Raw genomic sequence first — 22,041 nt, forward strand, 5'->3', positions numbered from 1 at the left:
TGAAATAGCTGCTCAGACTTCTCTCTGTAATGTCTACACATGTGGAGGGAGGAAAAGGAAAATAGTTGGCTTTGAATAACTTAAATAGTCCATGTTCTGCACATGGATAACTTCAATAAAGGGAGTCAGATAAATGGAAGCAGTGTTTTAATTTCAAGTGTATATCCCTTGAGAGGGATGACAACAGACAATGATAATGGAGAGGAGGAGGAGGAAATCGGCCATAAACATTTGGCAAGCACTTTAAATGGATAACCTCATTAAATTCTCACAACAATCCTGTTAAGTTTGTAGTTTATTACCTCTCCATTTTACAGATACAAAAATGGAGATTAAAAAAAAAAAAAAGGTTAACTAACTTGCCCAAGGTCACACTACATAGTAAGTGAGGAAGCCAAAACTTAAACCTAGGTACTAGGACTCCAGAGCTTGTGCTCTTTAACCCTAGAGTTTATGGAATTAGGTGGAATGGATACGAAGGCATTCTGTGGTAAGGTTTTGTGTTGAAAGAGTGCCTTGCCATTCATTCTGTAGGGGTTCATGTTTCTCATGGACTGCTCTGGCAGAAGTTTCTCCTATAACCTGTGGTAAGAGAGAAAGACAGAAAGGCCTGTTTCCCAAAGCAGAAATGGATCACAAGTCCCATGTTCCCACAGGGACCATCAAGATGTGTGTCAGGAACCAGACACCCCTTGAAATCATGCTTTAGCACAACTCATGTAAGTTTAAAATATTACAACCACTCTCTATCCTTAGAGTTTGCTCTTTTTGCAGATTTCTGACTTGTCCTTGTCCTTGTGTTCAGGCTTTTAGCCTAACAGCATTTATAAAAAATATTCACGTTCTTTGGAAGCCTTATGAAGTAATTCAGATTTCCTCTATAGGCAGTAGCAATGATTCATTCATAACAAGAGTGTTGCTAACTTGTTCAATAGGAGACCAGTCTTTGGGGAAAAAAACAACAGCTAGGAGATTTTCATCTGAACAGGAGGTCACTTTAAAATTCAATTTAGTGACACCCTTGTGGGTTTTCCCTGGCACCTAGAATATATGGACTAATAATTGGGAACAGCTGCTTGTCTTGACTGGAACCACTCTATTTAAATAGCTCCAAGATTACACCCTTGGCCTCTGCTTCTTTATATACTTTGGAAATAAACTACTGTGGATGCCCAAATGTATTCAGACAATGGAAGAAATGATTTATGGAGACTGACCACATCCAGAACTGCAAGCCTCATTCATTTCCCTTGTTCAATCATCACCACCCATGTGAAGGAGAGGGAACAAAATGACAAGGTCATACAGTTACTTATCCCCAGGAGTCACCCTGAATAAGTTACCCTCAGATTGAAGCACTTTTTCATGACCTTTACTCTAAGGCACAGTTGTTGCATTTGACTCTACCACACACCTAACTTAATGTCAAGTTTATTCAATATGACATTCCCAGAGCATTTATTTCTGGTGTACCCCAAGTGAAGTCCTAAGCAGTTAATAAAATTTCTGTAGAATATGAGATTTATATATTTTAAATGAACTTTTTAAAGGACACTTCAGTTTTCTTCCTATATGGGCACGTTTTGTCCAGTTTTCTTTTTCTTTTGAATCATTGATTCCACAAAGATTGATTATATGCTTATTCTAAGCCAAGTGCTCATCCCTCAAAATGGCCTGAGCTAAATTTGTTCATGCCAAACACACTTGTAATCTTTCTTTTCCAATGTAAATATCCAACAATAAAAAAGTAATGAAATATAGCATGACATATCCACTTGGCAAAATATTATGGGTCTATTCACAGATAATGATAGCATCTATAGGATTGGGAAGAAACTGGAGAAATTAAGATGATATTATTAAGTTAAAAAGAAACAAAATTGAATAGACCCAAGGTGGTAACCATGTAAAATTATGCACATATACACATACAAAATATAGAAAAGAAAATATCAAAATGAAATATTGTATATTCTGAATCTCTCCATAAATATTCCAAGAAACCAGAGAGATCAACAAGATGAGCCACTAAAACCATTTGAACCCACACCTGTAATACAACCATGAAACGCAAAATACTACAAATTCAAAGTATATCCAAATACTTTGGATAAATAAATGACCCAATTCAGAAGAGCCAGTTCAGAAGAGCCTGGGTGGTTCAGTGGGTTGAGCGTCTGACTTCAGCTCAGGTCATGATCTCATGGTTCATGATTTCAAGCCCCCCATCAGGCTCCCTGCTGTCAGTGCAGAGCCTGCTTTGCATCTCCTCTCTCTGCCCCTCCCAACTCAGGCTCTTTCTCTCAAAAATAAATAAAATATTAAGGAAAAAGGAGAGAGAGAGAAAGAGAGAGAAGAAAAGCCAGTTCAGAAAAGAGAAAAGGAAATCAGGGTCTAGGTACAGAAACACAGATACAATGACCTCCAGAAAGAGAATGTCTCCCCTATTTAAATACTAAAAATAGACATGGTAGATTATGGTAACTGATGAATCAAAAGGAAGGAGCTTCAGAGTTTGCAAGAACAGGAGTGGAAATCTTGGGAAAGCACCAGTCCTGGAGGAAAAGGAAAGAGCAGCCTTCAGATATTTGGTGTTTAGACAATGAGAAAGAACTGGAAATTAAGAGCACTTCAAAAATAAGAGAATCACAAAATCAGAAGACACACCACCACCACCCTCCAAAGAGGGAGCAATTTTTAAGAAACTATAATTTATAGGGGCTCCTGGGTAGCTTAGTTGGTCAAGCATCTGACTTCAGCTTAGGTCATAATCTCACCACTTCTGAGTCTGGGCCCTGCATGGGGCTTTATGCTACAGCTCAGAGCCTGGAGCCTGCTTCTGATTCTGTGTCTCCCTCTCTCTCTCTGCCCCTTCCCCATTTTTGTGCTCTCTCTCTCTCTCTCTCTCTCTCTCTCTCTGTCTCTCTCTCTTTCTCAAAAATAAACATTTTTTAAAAGAAACTAATTTATAAACAAACAGAAGAGGAAGGTTTTGAATTAAGAAATCTCATACACTGCCTAAATCTTCATCTCTTCACCTTGTCTACCAAAGTAACTATAAGAAGAAAATATACAGGGGCACCTGGGTGGCTCAGTTGGTTAAGTGTCCGACTTTAGCTCAGGTTATGATCTCACTGTTGGTGAGTTCTAGTCCCATGTCAGCCTCTGGGATGACAGCTCAGGGCCTGGAGCCTACTTCAGATTCTGTGTCTCCCTCTCTCTCTGTCCCTCCCTCACTCATGCTCTGACTCTCTCTCAAAAAATAAATAAACATTAAAAAAATTTAAAAAAAAGAAAATATACAAACTGGTGAAACCACTTTGGAAAACAGTGTGGAGGTTCTTCACAAAATTAAAAATAGAACTACCCTATGACACAGCAATAGCACTACTAGGAATCTACCCAAGGGATACAGGATTGCTGATGCATTCGGACACATGTACTCCAATGTTTATAGCAACGCTTTCAATAGGCAAATTATGGAAAGAGCCTAAATGTCCATCAACTGATGAATGGATAAAGAAGATGTGGTTTATATCTACAATAGAATACACTTGGCAATGAGAAAGAATAAAATCATGCCATTTGCAGTGACGTGGATGGAACTGGAAGGTGTTATGCTAAGTGAAGTAAGTCATTCAGAGAAAGACAGGTACCATATGTTTTCACTCATGTGAATCTTGAGAAACTTAACGGTAGACCATGGGGGAAGGGAAGGGGAATAAAAAGTAACAGAGAGGGAGGGAGGCAAACCATAAGAGACTCTTAAATACAGAGAACAAACTGAGGGTTGATGGGGGGTGGGGGAGAAGGGAAAGTGGGTGATGGGCATTGAGGAGGGCACTTGTTGGGATGAGCACTGGGTGTTGTATGGAAGCCAATATGACAATAAATTATATTTAAAAAAGAAGAAAATACAACATAAGCATCAAAATGTTTTAGTTGATGAATATTTTCCCTTCCCAAACAACAAGCAGAAGAAAATGTCAACAACCTAATGTGAATTAAATATCCTTAAACAAGCATTTGGAGATAAGAAGGAATAAACATCCTGACTCAGAAATTTTGAAACTCAAAATATAAATGGATACAAATTAGAAAGGAAATCAAAGAAAAATACAAAGTCATCTTAGAAATTATGACTAAATTACAAGATGCCCAGGAAAGGCATAAAAACAAACAAAAGAATGAAAAAAATTACAACATATAACAAGAATGAGAGAAAGTGATTGAGGTAGAATATAAGAGATTCAATGTATGAACAACTGAAGTCACTGAAAAATTAAAAACAAAATAATGGAATCAAACGAATATTTAAAACTATAACCCAAGAAAACTCCCAAGAGATAAAAGACTTAAATTTACATCATCATTTACATATTGAAATGGTCCACTGTGTAACTAGTAAGACTGACAGAATGGTCAACTTCAAGACATATCCTATTAAGGCTATTAGATTTTTAAAGAAAATTAAAAACAAAACAAAACAAAACTTTTGGGCCTCCAAGCAAAGTGACCAACTCATTTACAAAGGAAAGAAAATCAGTTTGGCATCAGATTTCTCGACAGTAGAAATAGTAGAAAACAAGAGAATAGCAGATTAGCAACTTCAAGAGATTTGAGGAAAGAAGGAATAAACCAAGATCAAATGGATAAAACATAAGAATACAGAAGACATAAACAAAATAGTAATATAGACTTAATGTATATTTCTTGATCTCTCCACTTTCATAGAATATACATGAAACATTCACAAAACTTGATCATATGTTGGTTCACAAAGAAAGCCTCAGTAAGTTCCACAAGAGGAACTTAAAGGGGAAATTAAAAAAATACATTCTCTCATTACAATGCAATGAAAATATAAATTAATAACAAATTTGTTAAAACAAAACAGCCTTTCCATCTAGAAATTTAAAACTTTTTTTATTGAGATATATTTGACATACAGCATTGTGTAAGTTTGAGGTCTACAACATTGATTTCATACATTTGTATTGCAGTATGGTTGTCTATGTGTTTGCTAACACCTCTACCATTCTCCCATAATATAATTTCTTCTAGTGTTTGGAAGAGTAAATATCTAGTCTCTTAGAAAGTTTAATGTTTATAATACAGTTTTGTTGTGTATAATCAGTACAGTGTGTATTAGGTCTCTAGGATTTATTTATCTAGTGGTTGCACGTATGTACCTTTAAACAACATCTCTCCCATTCTCCCTCCTCCCAGGCCCTGGTAACCACTATTTTACTCTCTGCTTTTAAGGTTACAGTTTTATATTCCATAGGGTCTTATGTTTAAGTATTTGTCTTTCTCTGTCTGACTTATCTTACTTAGCATAATGTCCTTGAGGGCCATCTATGCTGTTAAAAATGGCAGAATTTCCTTTTATTCTCATGGCTGAATAGTATTCTATTGTATATAAATACCACATTTTCTTTATGTATTTATCCCCTGATGGACACTTAGGTTGTTTTTATATCTTGATTATTGTGAATAATGCTGCAATAAACAGGAGAGTGCATTATGTCTCTTTGGTAACCTGTTTTCATTTCCTTCGGAGATATATATATCCAGAAGTGGAGTTGCTGTATCGACCATATAGTAGTTATATTTTCAATTTTTTGAATAGTTTCCATATTACTCTCCATAGTGGCTGAACGAGTTTATAATCCACCAACACTGTACAAGGGTTTCCTTTTCTCCACACCTTTATCAACACTTATCTCTTATCTTCCAGATGATAGCCTTTCTTACAGGTGTGAAGTGATATCTCCTCTTGGTTTTGATTTGCATTTTCATAATGAGTAGCAATATTGAACAACTTTTCAGTAACTGTTGACTATTTAAGGTCTTCTTTGGAAAAATGTCTATGTAGTTCCTCTGCCCATTTTTTTTCCTCTGCCCATTTTTAAATCAAATTGTTTGGCTTTGGGTTACTGAATTGTATGAGTTTTTTTTAATAAATTTTGGGTATTAACCCCTTATCTGATCCATGGTTTGCAAAAATGTTCTCCCATTCTGTAGGTTGCCTTTTCATTTTGTTTCTTTTGTTGTATGAAGCCTTTAAGTTTGATGTAATCCCATTTGTTGATGTTTTCTTTTGTTTGTGCTTTTGGTGTTATATCCAAAAAAGGGATGGTCAAGAGCCAATGTCAAGAAGCTTCTTCCCCATGTTTTCACCTAGGAACTTTATGGTTTCAGGTCTTATGTTTAAGTCTCTGATCCATATTAAGTTAATTTTTATGGGTGGTATAAGATAGAGGCCCAATGTCATTTTTATGCATGTGGCTATACAGTTTTCTCTATACCATTTTCTTAAGAGACCATCATTTCCCCACTGGATGTTCCATGCTGCCTTATCAAATATTAGTTGTCTATATATATATGTGGATGTTTAATTCTGGGCTTTCTATTCTGTTCCATTGTCTATTTCTATACTAGTATCATGCTGTTTTAATTACTATAGTTTTGTAGTACAGTTTGAAATCAGAAAGTGTGAGGTGTCCAGTTTTTGTTGTTGTTTCTCATGATTGCTTTGGCTATTTGGCTATTTTAGGGTCTTTTCTGGTTCCACACAAATTTTAGAATTGTTTGTTCTATTTTCTATCAAAAATTCCATTGGAATTTTGATAGAGATTGTGTTGAATCTATAGATAGCTTTGGGTATTATGGACATTTTAACAATATGAACTCTTTCAACCCATGAATACAGGATGTCATTTCACTTGCATCTTTAATTTCTTTCAGCAAAATCTTGTAGCTTTCATTGTACATATCTTTCACTTACTTGGTAAATTTATTCTGAGTCACCTTATTATTATTTTGAGTCATTTTATTGTTCTTGATGCTACTGTGAATTGGTTTTATTTTTTTCCAGGTGTTTCATTGTTAGTGTATAGAAAAACAACTGATTTCTGTGTACTGATATTATATCCTGCAACTTTATTCAATTCATTGATTAGATCCAACAGTTTTTTTTAGTTGAGCCTGAGGTTTTTGATATATAAAATCATGTTCAGCAAATGACAATAATATTACTTCTTCTTTTCCAATTTGGATGCATTTTATTTCTTTATCTTGTCTGATTGTTCTAGCTAGGACTTCCAGCACTATTTTGAATAAGAGTGGAGACAGTGGTCACCCTTGTCTTTTTCTTGGTCTTGGAGGACTTTCAATTTTTCTACATTGAGTATAATGTTAGCTGTGGGTTTGTCACATGTGGCCTTTATTATGTTGAGGTATGTTCCTCTTATATACAATCTGTTGAGAGTTTTTATCATGAAGAGATGTATTTTGTCAAATGCTTTTTCTGTAACTATTGAAATAATCATATGACTTTTATCTTTCTTTTATTTTGTGTATATTGAATCATACTTGCATCCCAGGGATAAATTCCACTTGGTCATGGTGTGTATCCTTTTAATGAATTCTTAAATTTGGTTTCCTAACAATTTGTTGAGAATTTTTACATTGACTTTGTTCATCAGGGGTATTGGTCTATAGTTTTCTTGTAGTGTCCTTATCTGGCTTTGGTATCAGTATAATGAGGGCCTAATAGAAGGAGTTTGGAAGTCTTCCCTCCTCATTAATTTTTTGGAAGAGTTTGAGATGGATTGGCATTAATTCTTCTTTAAATTTTTGGTTGAATTCGCCTGTGAAGCCATCTGGTCCTGGGGTTTTCTGCATTAGGAGGGTTTTTTAAATTATTACTGATTCAATCTCCTTACTCATTATTGGTCTGTCCCAACTTATTTCTTCCTGGTTCAGTCTTGGTAGGTTGTATGATTCTAGTAAGTTATCCATTTCTTCTAGGTTTTCTAATTTATTGGCATATAGTTGCTCATAGTAGTCTCTTATGAGCCTATGTATTTCTGTAGTGTCAGTTATTGTTTTTCCTCTTTTATTTCTGATTTTATTTACTTGAGTTGTCTTTTTTCCCCCTAGTTTCACTAAAGACTTGTCAATTTTATCTTTTGAAAAAATAGCTCTTAGTTTCATCGATCTTTTTGATTGCTTTTTGTACATTCTCTATTTCATTATTTCCACTCTGATATTTATTATTTCCTTCCCTCTGCTAACTTTGGTCTGAATTTGCCCTTCTTTTTCTACTTCACTGAACTGTAAACTTATGTTGTTTATTTGCAAAATTTCTCATTTTTTAGTATGTACATTAATCACTATAAAGTTTCCTCTTAGAACTGCTTTTGCAATGTCCCATAGATTTTGTGTTTCTATTTTTATTTGTTTTGAGATGTATTTTCATTTCATTTTAATTTCTTTTTTGACCCATTGGTTACTCAGGAGTGTACTGTTTAGTGTCATATATATTTGTAGATTTTCCAACTTTCCTCATGTTATTAATTTCTAGTTTCATACTACTGTGGTTAGAAAAAATATTTGGAATTATTTCAATCTTCTTAAATTTGCTAAGACTTGTATTGTATCTCATCACTTATCTATTCTTTAAAATGTCCCATGTGTACTTGAGATGAATGTGTATTCTGTAGCTGTTGGATAGACTGTTCTATAGATGTCCATTATCTCCATTTCATCTAATGTATGGTTCAAATCCACTGTTTCTTTATTGATTTTTGTCTTAATAATCTATACAATGTTGAAAGTGGGATATTGAAGTCCCTACTATTATTGTATGGTTGTCTATTTCTCCTTTCATATCTATTAGTATTTGCTTAATATATTTAGGTGCTTCAATGTTGGGTGCACATATATTTACAATTGTTATATCTTTTTGATGGATTGATTCCTTTATCATTATATAATGATGGCCCTTGTCTTTTGTTATTGTTTTTGGGTTAAAGTCTATTTTGTCTGATATAAGTATAGCTACCTCCACTTTCTTTTGGTTTCCACTTGCATGGGATATCTTTTTCCATGTCTTCACTTTGAGACTATCTCTGTCCTTAAATCTGAAGTGGGATATCTATTAATTGACCATATCACTATTAACAAGAAACTTTTATAACTTTTTTTAAGATATAGAAAGGTGTTTGAAGAAATCTAACCCATTCCTGATGAAAATGCCCACATTAGTAGGAATGGAAGGATACTTTCTTATATGATTTTACACACCACACACACACACACACACACACAAACACACACACACACACACACACACACGCACATACATAATATATACCAATTCACAAATACATAATATACATACTTCAGTTCTGAAGACAGTATCTCATGGGGAACACTAGAGGCATATTCACCAATGTGAAAAACATCTATTCATCATTGTGTTAGAGGTATTCATTGATGCAATTAGAAAAAAGAAAGACAGAACTTAAGAATTAGAGAGGATACAAAACAATCTTAATTTTCAGATAGTAGAATATATGTGGAAAGTCCAAATAAATCAATGACTAATTCAACCAAGAAATCAATGAAATAGGTAGTCATAAAATTAACATACAAAAAATTGACAGAATATATACTATTGATATATATACACATATATACACACACAGTTAGAAGGCATAATAGTAGAGGAAAACAATAATATACTTTGGAATAAACTTAAAAAGTAATGTGCAAAAGCTTTATGAGAACAAATTTAAAATCCTCTTAAATTATGCAAAATTATTTTTAAATAAATGGAAAAGTGTCTCATGCCAGAAGGAAAAATGTGCTCAGAAACTTCTGGGACATCAAAAGGACTCATGGGCTTATTTGAAGGGACTATCAATGGCCAGATTTGGAGGCATCAAAATAAATGATGATAATTATAAAAGTAAGCAGGAATCTGAGTCCATGGTGAAATTGAGAAGTGGAAAAGAGTGAGAGGGGAATTGAAAGATTCCTTACGGAAGAATGCTAATGATGTAGCAGGAATCGATGTAGAAGGAATAATATAATTTTTAATACCACCATTTTGCAACCATTAATCTAATAATTAATTCAGGCAAAGATCATCAGTGGATGCTAAAACCATTAAGTAAAAATTCTGAGAGGAACAGGGCATTCACATAGTCTCAAAATATTATCCTACATATTATTTATGAATAATAAAGGTAAAAAATATCTTCACGGTGAAGGAATCCAGCAGATACCTTCTTAACCAATTTTTGCCAATTTAGCATCATCAGTAATGTGATAACTGATATGTGACTCCTGACAGATGTATCAAAGAGGAAGTCATGTCAGTAGTGATGTTTTTGCCAAAAATATTTAATCTGAATAGAATCATTAGGAATCAACCAGACAAATCCAGACAAATTCAAACTGAAGGCCATTTTACAAAACAACCAACCTGGACATTTGAAAAATGCCAATATCATTTAAAGAGCAAAAGGACCATTCCAGATTAAAGGATACCTAAAGAGGTAACTCAATTAAAATATAATACATATCATGGATTTTTAAAAAATCTATAAAATAATTGGAACAACTGGGGAAATTTGGATACATTAGTTCAAATTACTTCATCAATGTTTAATTTTTAGTGTAAAAACGGTATTGGAGTTAAACAGGAGAATTGTCTTTATTTGGAGGTAATATCTGGTAAAGTATTTAGGGGTGAAACATGATGTTTTCAACTTTAGAATGGTTCACAGAAATTTTAAAAAATGGCAAAATGTTAACAATAAGGAAATCTGGGTAATGGAAATATGAATGTTTATTGTACCATTCTTTCAGCTTTCTTGTGGGTTTGACATTTTTCAAAATAAAAAAAATATGGAAAAAAGAAAAACAGACAAAACTAGCAGAGAAACCATGCTAACAATGACCTGAGGAGGTGGGATGGAGAAGGGACCAGGCTGGAGGCAGGGGCACTTCTGGGGGAGATTTCTGAGGGGTTGGCAATGTTTCCTTTCTTGATGTTGGTTACACAGGGGTGTTCATTTTGTGAAAATTCATAGAGCTGTAAACATACAATTTAACTTTTCTGTCTGAATCATGCCTCAATAAAAAGTGGGGTTTTTTTTAAGGCAATAGTCATTAGGCTAAGAAACTTTTGTTACTTTCTTTTGTATGCTTTTTCAAAATTTCAGTTAAATAATTAGCTCTTATCATTCAAATGCTTATGAGTTTTGTAAAGTTTAAATCTTCCTTTTCCTCTTCAGAGATGCAGGAGAGTATGAATAGTCTAAGCTATAACAAGGTGTCCAGATACTATTTCCTGTTATTCAGAGAAGGGTTGACATAAGCGCTTATCAAATGTAATTCACTACATTTACGCATACACCTTGTGTCTTAGTCCATCTGGGCTGCTATAACAGAACACCACAGACTGGGTGGCTTATAAACACCAAACATTTCTTTCTCTCCATTCTGCAGCCTGGAAGTCCAAGATCAAGGCACCAGCAAACTCAGTGTCTGGTCACAGCTTGCTTCCTGGTTATAGATGGCACCTTCTAGCTGTATCTTCACGTGATGGAAGGGGCAAGGGAGTTTCTCAGATACTAATTCCATTCACGAGGGCTGTACATTCATGACCTAATCCCCTACCCAGGGACCCACCTAACACCATCACCTTTGGGAGTTAGGATTTCAACATATGAATTTGGGGGACACAAACATTCCATCTGTACCATCTTGTAATAACAAGAGAGGTTTGCATTCTAAAAATTTTTCTTTGGAGATAAATGACCATTACTTCCCGGCGATTAAACAATGGCTTATTGAAAAATCGTTTGTACTATTTGGTCAAAGTGATTATTGTGTGTGAGCATTTGCTTTTCTACAAACTCTCTGTTTTCATATTAGTAATAATCTGCCATACCCAGAAATCTGTGGACAAAGAAATTAGGCTAGTACCAACACCAGGACCTGCTATTCTTCCTTCCAAACTTGAGCAAATTTACAATATTTATTCATAATCAAATCAGAGTAATACATATGTCCTTATCCTTATGTTCATCCATTCCAGAACTTACCTTGTAACGCCACACTGCAGAAATATGGTCTATATTTTCACGTATCTGCAGGATAAAAATGAGAATGTGAATAAAAAATAGCATTTCTCTCTAAGCAAGTATGGCTATCTAGAGAATAGTATCAACATTTTGAGGGGCAGAAATGCCAGTTGTTGTGGGTTTTTTTTTTAATTCTGATGAACACTCTGACTTAATTGATTTGATAGGGAAAAAAATAGCCCAAGAGCTTCTAAAGGAGAACAGAGATCAAAATTAGGCAATATCCTTGTACTATAGAAATAACAGATGAGTGAGACCTAAATAGGTCATTTTCAATATCCTCTAGAGTTCCCTGGATATTCTTACATCTCTGAACACATTTTTGTAAAATTGTAAACTTACCTATTTTTCAAAACTTTATTAAATTAAAAGCATTTTAATCTTTTCAGGAATGAAACAAAAAACGATTAAGAGGATAATTCGTTTCCTAATGGATGCAATTTAAAACCTTGGCAGTCTCTTTTCATGTAAACATTCCTCTGCTCTGAGCTCAGTGGGTCTGGGGGTGAAGGAGAGGGACACACAGACTCCAAAGAGAAAGCAAATCTTTTCTAATGGAGGCCACATCAACAAAGCCCTTGCTAAACAAAGTCTAGGATTCCATTTCAAGGCAGCACAGAACCTGGGTTCAGTCTTAGTCTGTATTCCTGTGTGTGAGCCCTAAACCAATTCAAACAAGTCACTGGTTGCCCGTTGGCTTCTAATTCTCCAGACAGCAGAGAAAAATGAGAGAATAGTGGTGAGGACATGGGAGGGGAAGCTTCCAAAATTCATCTGATGAAGGATACCAGCTGGAGCAATTACTGTCAGTCGTTGGCTCTGCCCTTCTGAAGGAGATGTAGCACATTCACAAGCAAAAACCTCATCTCTGGAGACTCTCCTACCTCCAAAGGAGAGAGGCAAATTAGACACTGCCTCCCTTTTCCAGCAAAACATCATTTCCTTTAAAAGAACATAGTGCTGATCCTCCCATGGATGTTGATAGAAATGCTCAGCCAAATATCAGGAAGGAAAGGAACACTTCTGAAAAATTACTTTGTCCATTACTTGCGTCTAGTTAAGATAGAACCAAAGTCACTTGGAGTTAGCACGTATAGCCTACAATTTTTAAATATACGTAGGAAATGGATTCCTCCTTGTCCACAAAATTCTAAGAATGAAAGAAAGATATTTTTCTCTTTCTATGTAAACTGAGTTTTTCTAAGTTCTTGATAGAAATGGAGAAAGCTTCTTGTACTTTTCTGGACTTTCATCCCTCATACATTGGAGCTATGAAGTTCCAACTCAGATGAAACTTCTTCAGGTTGGATCATCCTCATTCCTTTATTATTTCCTCATGTGCATTGCATTTCATCGTGTAAAGACATATTTCTAAATATATCAAGTACACATATATAATGCATCCATGGTTTGCAAGGTCCTGATTCACATGCCATACAAAATTAATCCAAATAAGCCTGTCACCTACCTATGAGTCAGACTAGTAGTTACCTTTGTGAATGAGTGACTGGAAGGGGTACAGAGATACTGATAGTGCTTCTTTTTTTTTTTTTTTTTTTTTTAATTTATTTTTGGGACAGAGAGAGACAGAGCATGAACGGGGGAGGGGCAGAGAGAGAGGGAGACACAGAATCGGAAACAGGCTCCAGGCTCTGAGCCGTCAGCCCAGAGCCTGACGCGGGGCTCGAACTCACGGACCGCGAGATCGTGACCTGGCTGAAGTCGGACGCTTAACCGACTGCGCCACCCAGGCGCCCCCTGATAGTGCTTCTTGATCTGGGAACTCATTACATGAATATTCTCTTTGTGATAATTCATCAAGCCATGATAGTACAATTTGTTTTACTTCTCTTTACATGTGTTTCTAGAGTAATAAATTGTTAATAACATGTTGGCAAAATCATGACACCTATTGACTACTTAGCTTAACAGCCACCAGTTCCTCATGTATCAGATGGAAATCTTACCCTCTCCTATTTCTCAGGGTTGTTGTGAAAAAGAATTAAGAATGTTGAGAGAGAGAGCTTTGTAAAATAAGAGATAATATACACCTGTAAGGTATGGTGGTTGGTGTTCTTGTCAATGATGAGCTTCTCAAAGGGCCATGTTCATAATTTTGCAAGACCAGACTATATCTATGTAATATATTTACAGCTGTATATGTAGACAAAAGCAGAAGGAATACATGATTTACACATTGTTATACCACAGTTGGAACTCCTATTTCTCAACCCTTCTCTAGCCCACAGTCCCAAGATAGATTATTTTGCAACTAATTACTTGCAGATGTGAAATCATTTCCAGTGTTATGAAAATAGCAGAAGAGATCCTGGAATGGGCAGCACTGAGGATGGAGTGGACAACATAACAAAATCATTGTTATTCTCGGCTTGAGGCCTTATTTTGTGGCTCATGGTTCTGTCTCCTGGTATTCTGCTAGGGACAAAGTCGAAACTGTATCTATCTCATTAAAAACAAATTCAGATTGTGTTTTTTTTTAATTATTCACATTCTCAGTACCAGAAACTAAAAATACAACTTTAGCCCTTCCATTGTTCTCAAATAGTTTTTAGCTTCGGTCAACTGAAAATACTACAAATTCTTCAAGAAAAATGAGACAGAAGAGGCATTAAGTTACTTCAAACTAGAAGGAAGTGTAAGGAAAATAATGAAGTACTTCTAAAGCAATAAGCGGGAAGAGAGAAACTCTGCTAGAAAGAGCTAATGGCAGGGGATTTTTGTCTCTCTCCATCTCTCTTTCGGCAAAATATTTAGCCAGTGTTAGCTACTGCTAGAACAGAATGGCACCATTATTGCTTTAAGCAATCATTAAGAGAGGAAAGAAGTTGCTTCTGAATTTCAAGGGTGAAGGACAGAGCTTGAAAAACACATTCCTCACAAGTGGGAAAAGAAACAAAGGTAGAAGGAAAATGTTTGCTTGAGACACCACGGGACCAACTTCTCCCTGCAAGAGCAGAATCTATCCGACAACAAATAATCCATGCAAAGGCATAATTTGGAGGAGGGGGATCAAAATTCAGTGAGTGGAGAAATCAATACATCATGAATCCCCTGAATTGTTGACTAATTCATGTCTCAATTGGCTAAAGCACATCTTGAAGTAAATATTTAAAATCAGATACATGGGTACTAAAAATTTCTGCACTCTAGAGAACACCTTTCTGTTGCCTTAATACACTGCAAACAACTTTACTTATAAATATATTGGATGTCCCAGAGGAGGAACCAAGATGGAGGAACAGCATGGAAGGTATTTTTTGTATCTTGCGTCCATGAAATGCAGTCAGATCAACACTAAACCATCCTGCATACCTAGAAAACTGATTTGAGGATTAACACAACAATCTGCACAACCTTAACCACAGAACTCAGCGGGTACGCGGCGCAGAGGTGAACTGGGGGAGACAGAAGCTGCAGAGGGCAGGGAGCTGTTTTTGCTTGCAGAGAGAGGACAGAGATGGGGGGGGGATGTTTGGGAAAAGCACTTCCCCCCACCCAAAAGCATCTGGAGAGAAAGTAGAAAAGTGGAAACAGCCACAGGGACTGAACTAAAAAGGGAGAAAGGAGAAAGGAGAAGGTTTAAATTCCATTAAGACTCTATAAACAGGGGGAGTGCAGAGTCTAAAACTCCGCAGCTCAATACCTGGTGGTGCTCTGGTAGAAAGGGCGAATCCCCAGGAGCAGACTGGGGTTCGGGAGGTTCTTGGGCCACATGGGGAGAATCGGTTCCACTGCTAGGACATTCGGTAGAGGCTGTTCAGCCACCCGGTCCCAGCAGACCCCAGAGAACAACCACATTCACTGGTGCTGATCAACGTCGTTAAGGGTAAAGGCTGGTGCCAGATGTGTGTTGTGATTTTCCATAATCTCTGAAACGCTGCTGTACACAACTGTGTGAACTTTTTCTGGGTGGACTGGCGCCTAGCCGCAGTCTCTGGGCAGCAGCAGCAGCAGCAGCACAGTCCTGCGAACATTCCTGGGGGTGGCCAGCACCTGGCCATTGCTTGGAGGGATCCTCCCCCAGAGGACCTGACTGGGCCAAATCCACAGTCCCTCAGAAGTGAGGGGTCGGGCAACAGAGCCACATCTGAGATACAACTCAGGAGGGAGGTGCCGACTGGCAACATGAGAGCTTGGTCACAGACAATGTAAAAGCAAGGAGCAGACGGAAGCTGGAGACAAAGGAGGGGTGCGCGATTGCTGGTCGTGGAGAGCACAGAGTTGCCGTACAAGATACTGGGTATCTGGGAGACACCACTTTCCCCCCTCCCGCGCATGCACATTCACACCTACAAGCGCCACAACAATGCACCCCAGTAAGCTAAGCAGAGCCATTTAGTGGAGAATGGAGCCCTTACACTAAGCCCCACCCAACTGGGCCAACCTCACTCTTCAGGAACACCGCAAATCTCTTCACCTGCTTAGTTTATGGACTATAAAGTGCTTCATAGTTTGACTTCTAGGGGAAACAGATGTAATTTCAATCGTATTTCAGGCTGTTCGCTGGTCCATCTATTCAATTTTCTTTTTTTTTTCTTTTTCTTTTTTGTTTCTTTCCTTTATCTTGAATACAGAAAAGGAAAAAAATTATTTTTCTTTCCAATTTTTATTAAAAATATTTTTATTTTTTTGTAAAATTTTCAAATTCTATTTTATTTTCATTTCATTTTATTCTATTTCATTGTATTCATTTTTTTAAAATTTCAAACATTTTCCTTTTGTTTTTTTTCCCCTTTTTTCTCTAAGTTATCAAGTTCCTTTCAATAACCAGATCAAAACACACCTATAATCTAGCATCACTTATTTGATTTGTGTGTGTGTGTGGTGTTTTTAATTTTTTAATATTATTTTTTTTACCTTATCAATTCCTTTTCTTCCTTCAAAATGATGAAATGAAGGAATTCACCCCAAAAGAAAGAGCAGGAAGAAACGACAGCCAGGGACTTAATTAACACAGATACAAGCAAGATGTCTGAACCAGAACGTAGAATCATGATAATAAGAGTACCAGCTGGAGTTGAAAATAGATTAGAATCCCTCTTTGCAAAGATAAAAGAAATAAAAGCTAGTCAGGATGAAATAAAAAATGTGATAACTGAGCTGCAATCTTGAATGGTTGCCACAGCAGCAAGGATGGGTGAGGCAGAACAGAGAATCAGCAATACAGAGGAAAAACTTATGGAAAATAATGAAGCAGAAAAAAAGAGGGAGACTAAGGCAAAAGAGCATGATTTAAGAATTAGAGAAATCAGTGACTCATTAAAAAGGAACAACATCAGAATCAAAGGGGTCCCAGAAGAGGAAGAGAGAGAAAAAGGGGTAGATGTGTTATGTGAGCAAATCATAGCGGGAAAATTTCCTAACCTGGGGAAAGACACAGACATCAAAATCCAGGAAGCACAGAGGACTTCCATTAGATTAAACCAAAACCTACCATCAACAAGGCATATTATAGTCAAATTCACAAAATACTCAGGCAAGGAAAGAGTCATGAAAGCAGCAAGGGAAAAAAAGTCTTAACCTACAAGAGAAGACAGATCAGGTTTGCAGCAGATCTATCCACAGAAAGTTGGCAGGCCAGAAAGGAGTGGCAGGATATATTCAATGTGCTGAATCTGAAAAAATATGCAGCCAAGAATTCTTTACCCAGCAAGGCTGTCATTCAAAATAGGAGAGATTAAGAGTTTCCCAGAAAAACAAAAATTAAAGGGTTCGCGACCACTAAACCAGCCCTGCAAGAAATTTTAAGGGGGACACTCTGAAGGGAGAAAAGATGGGGGGAAAAAGCAACAAAGAGTAGAAAGGACCAGAGAACACCACCAGAAACTCCAACTCTACAGGCAATATAATGGCAATAAACTCATATCTTTCAGAACTCACTCTAAACGTCAATGGACTAAATGCTCCAATCAAAAGATATAGAGTAACTGAATTGGTAAGAAAACAAGATTCATCTATATGCTGTTTACAAGAAACCTACTTTAGACCTAAAGATACCTTCATATTGAAAGCAAGGGGATAGAGAGCCATCTATCATGCTAATGGCCAACAAAAGAAAGCCAGAGTAGCCATACTTATATCAGACAATCTACACCTTAAAATAAAGACTCTAACAAGAGATGAAGAAGGGCATTGTATCATAATTAAGGGGTCTATCCACCAAGAATACCTAACAAGTGTAAACATTTATGCTTCAAATGTGGAGGCACTCAAATATATAACTCAATTAATCATCAACATAAAGAAAGTCATCGAAAAAAATGCCATAATAGTAGGGGACTTCAACACCCCTCTTAAAACAATGGACAGTTCATCTAAACAGAAAATCAACAAGGAAACAATGGCTTTGAATGACACTGCACCAGATGGACTTAACAGATATATTCAGAACATTTCATTCTAAAGCAGTGGAATGTACATTTTTCTCTAGTGCACATGGAATGTTCTCCAGAATAGATCACATACTGGGACACAAATCAGCCCTCAACAAGTACAAAAAGATCGAGATCATACTGTGCATATTTTCAGACCACAATGCTATGAAACTCAAAATCAACCACAAGAAAAAATTTAGAAAGATAACAAATACTTGGAGGCTAAAGAACATCCTACTAAAGAATGAATGGGCTAACCAAGAAGTTAAAGAGAAAATTAAAAAGTACATGGAAGCCAATTAAAATGATAATACCACCACCCAAAATCGGTGGGATGCAGCAAAGATGGTCATAAGAGGGAAGTATGTAGCAACCCAGGCCTTTCTAAAGAAGAAAGAAAGGTCTCAGATACACAACCTAACCTTAAACCTTAATGAGCTGGAAAAAGAACAGCAAATAAAACCTAAAACCAGTAGAAGACAAGAAATAAAAATTAGAGCAGAAATCAATACTATCAAAACAAAAACAAAAACAAAACAGTAGAACAGATCAATGAAAACAAGCTGGTTCTCTGAAAGAATTAACTAAATTGATAAACCTCTAGCCAGTTTGAGGAAAAAAAAAAAAAAGAAAGGATCCAAATAAATAAAGAATGAAAGAGGAGAGATAACAACCAACACAGCAGAAAAAACAACAATAATAAGAGAATATTATGAGCAATTATACGCCAATAAAATGGGCAATCTGGAAAAATGGACAAATTCCTAGAAACATATAAACTACCAAAACTGAAACAGGAAGAAATAGAAAATTTGAACAGACCCATAACCAGTAAAGAAATTGAATTAGTAATCAAAAATCTCCCCAAAAACTAGGAGTTCAGGGCCAGATGACTTTCCAGGGGGAATTCTATCAAACATTTAAGGAAGAGTTAACACCTATTCTCTTGAAGCTGTTCCAAAATATAGAAATGGAAGGAAAACTTCCAAACTCTTTCTATGAAGCCAGTATTACCTTGATTCCAAAACCAGACAAAGACCCCACTAAAAAGGAGACCTATAGACCAATTTCCCTGATGAACATGGATGCTCAACAAGATATTAGCCAACCAGATCCAACAATACATTAAAAAAATTATTCACCACGACCAAGTGGGATTTATACATGGGATGCAGGGCTGGTTCAATATCTGCAAAACAATCAGTGTGATTCATCACATCAATAAAAGAAAGGACAAGAACCATATGATATTCTCAATAGATGCAGAGAAAGCATTTGACAAAATAAAACATCCTTTCTTGATAAAAACCCTCAAGAAAGTGGGGATAGAAGGAGCATACCTTGAGATCATAAAAGCCATATATGAAAGACCAAAGGCTAAAACCATCTTCAATGGGGAAAAACTGAGAGCTTTCCCCCTAAGGTCAGGAAGACAGGAATGTCCACTCTCACCACTGTTATTCAACACAGTATTGGAAGTCTTAGCCTCAGCAATCAGACAACACAAAGAAATAAAAGGCATCCAAATCAGCCATGAGGAGGTCAAACTTTCACTCTTCGCAGATGACATGATACTCTACACGGAAAACCCAAAAGAATCCACCAAAAAACTGCTAGAACTGATCCATGAATTCAGCAAAGTTGAAGGATGTAAAATCAATGCACAGAAATCGGTTGCATTCCTATACGCTAAAAATGAAGCAACAGAAAGAGAAACCAAGAAACTGATCCCATTTACAAGCACACCAAAACCCATAAAATACCTAGGAATAAACCTAACCAAAGAGGTGAAAAATCTATATACTGAAAACTATAGAAAGCTTATGAAAGTCACTGAAGAAGACACACACAAAAAGAGTGGGAAAAGATTCCATGCTCCTGGATAGGAAGAACAAAGACTGTTAAAATGTCAATACTTCTCATGGCAATCTACATATTCAATGCAATACCTATGAAAATAACACCAGCATTCTTCACACAGCCTGAACAAACAATCCTAAAATTTGTATGGAACCAGAAAAGACCCCAAATAGCCAAAGCAACCTTGAAAAAGAAAACCAAAGCAGGAATTATCACAATCCTGGCTTCAAGCTGTATTATAAAGCTGTAATCATCAAGACAGTATGGGACTGGCACAAAAACAGACATTCATATCAATGGAACAGAATACAGAACCCAGAAATAGACCCACAAACCTATGGCCAACTAATCTTTGACACAGCAGTAAATAATATTCAATGGAATAAAGACAGTCTCTTCAGCAAGTGGTGCTGGGAAAACTCGACAGCAACATGCAGAATGAACTTGGACCACTTTCTTACACCATACACAAAAATAAACTCAAGATGGATGAAAGACCTAAATATAAGACAGGAAGCCATAAAAATCCTCGAGGAGAAAGGAGGCAAAAATCTTTCTGACCTTGGCCACAGCAACTTCTTTCTCAAGACGTCTCCAGAGGCAAGGGAAACAAATGCAAAAATGAAGTATTGGGACCTCATCAAAATAAAAAGCCTCTGCACAGCAAAGGAAACAATCAGCAAAACTAAAAGGCAACCGACGGAATGGGAGAAGATATTTGCAAACGACATATCAGATAAAGGGTTAGTATCCAAAATCTATAAAGAACTTATCCAGTTCAACACCCAAAAACCAAAAAATCCAGTGAAGCAATGAACAAAAGACATGAATAGACACTTCTCCAAAGAAGACATCCAGATGGCCAACCGACACATGAAAAAATGCTCAACATCACTCATCATCAGGGAAATACAAATCAAAACCACAATGAGACACCTGTCAGAATGGCTAACATTAACATCTCTGGCAACAACAGATGTTAGCGAGGATGTAGAGAAAGAGGATCTCTTTTACACTGTTGGTGGGAATGCAAACTAGTGCAGCCACTCTGGAAAACAGTATGGAGGTTCCTCAAAAAATTAGAAATAGAACCCCCTACAACCCAGCAATTGCACTACTAGGTATTTATCCAAGGGATACAGGTGTGCTGTTTTGAAGGGGCACATGCACCCCAATGTTTATAGCAGCACTATCGAAATAGGCAAAGTATGGAAAGAACCCAAATGTCCATCAATGGATGAATGGATAAAGAAGATGTGATATGTATGTGTGTGTGTGTGTGTGTGTATAGATATAGATATAGATATAGATATAGATATAGATATAGATATAGATATAGATATAGATATAATGGAGTATTACTCAGCAATCAAAAAGAATGAAATCTTGCCATTTGCAACTACGTGGATAAAACTAAAGGGTATTATGCTAAGCGAATTTAGTCAGAGAAAGGCATATATCATATGACTTTACTCATATGAAGACTTTAAGAGACAAAACAGATGAACATAAGGGAAGGGAAGCAAAAATAATATGAAACAGGGAGGGGACAAAAACATAAGAGACTCTTAAATATGGAGAACAAACACAGGGTTACTGGAGGGGTTGTGGGAGGGGGGATGCGCTAAATTGGTAAGGACCATTAAGGAATCTACTCCTGATATCACTGTTGCACGATACACTAACTAACTTGGATGTATATTAAAAAAATAAATAAAAATTTTAAAAATTAAAATAAAATTTAAAGTATTTATTAAAAAAAATATATTGGATGGTCCAAAACAAGAAAGAAAAAAAATCATTTACCTGCAATGGAAGAAGTAGTAACCCCAGATGCAAGA

Source organism: Neofelis nebulosa, chromosome 4, assembly GCF_028018385.1.
Source record: "Neofelis nebulosa isolate mNeoNeb1 chromosome 4, mNeoNeb1.pri, whole genome shotgun sequence".
Taxonomy (NCBI): domain Eukaryota; kingdom Metazoa; phylum Chordata; class Mammalia; order Carnivora; family Felidae; genus Neofelis; species Neofelis nebulosa.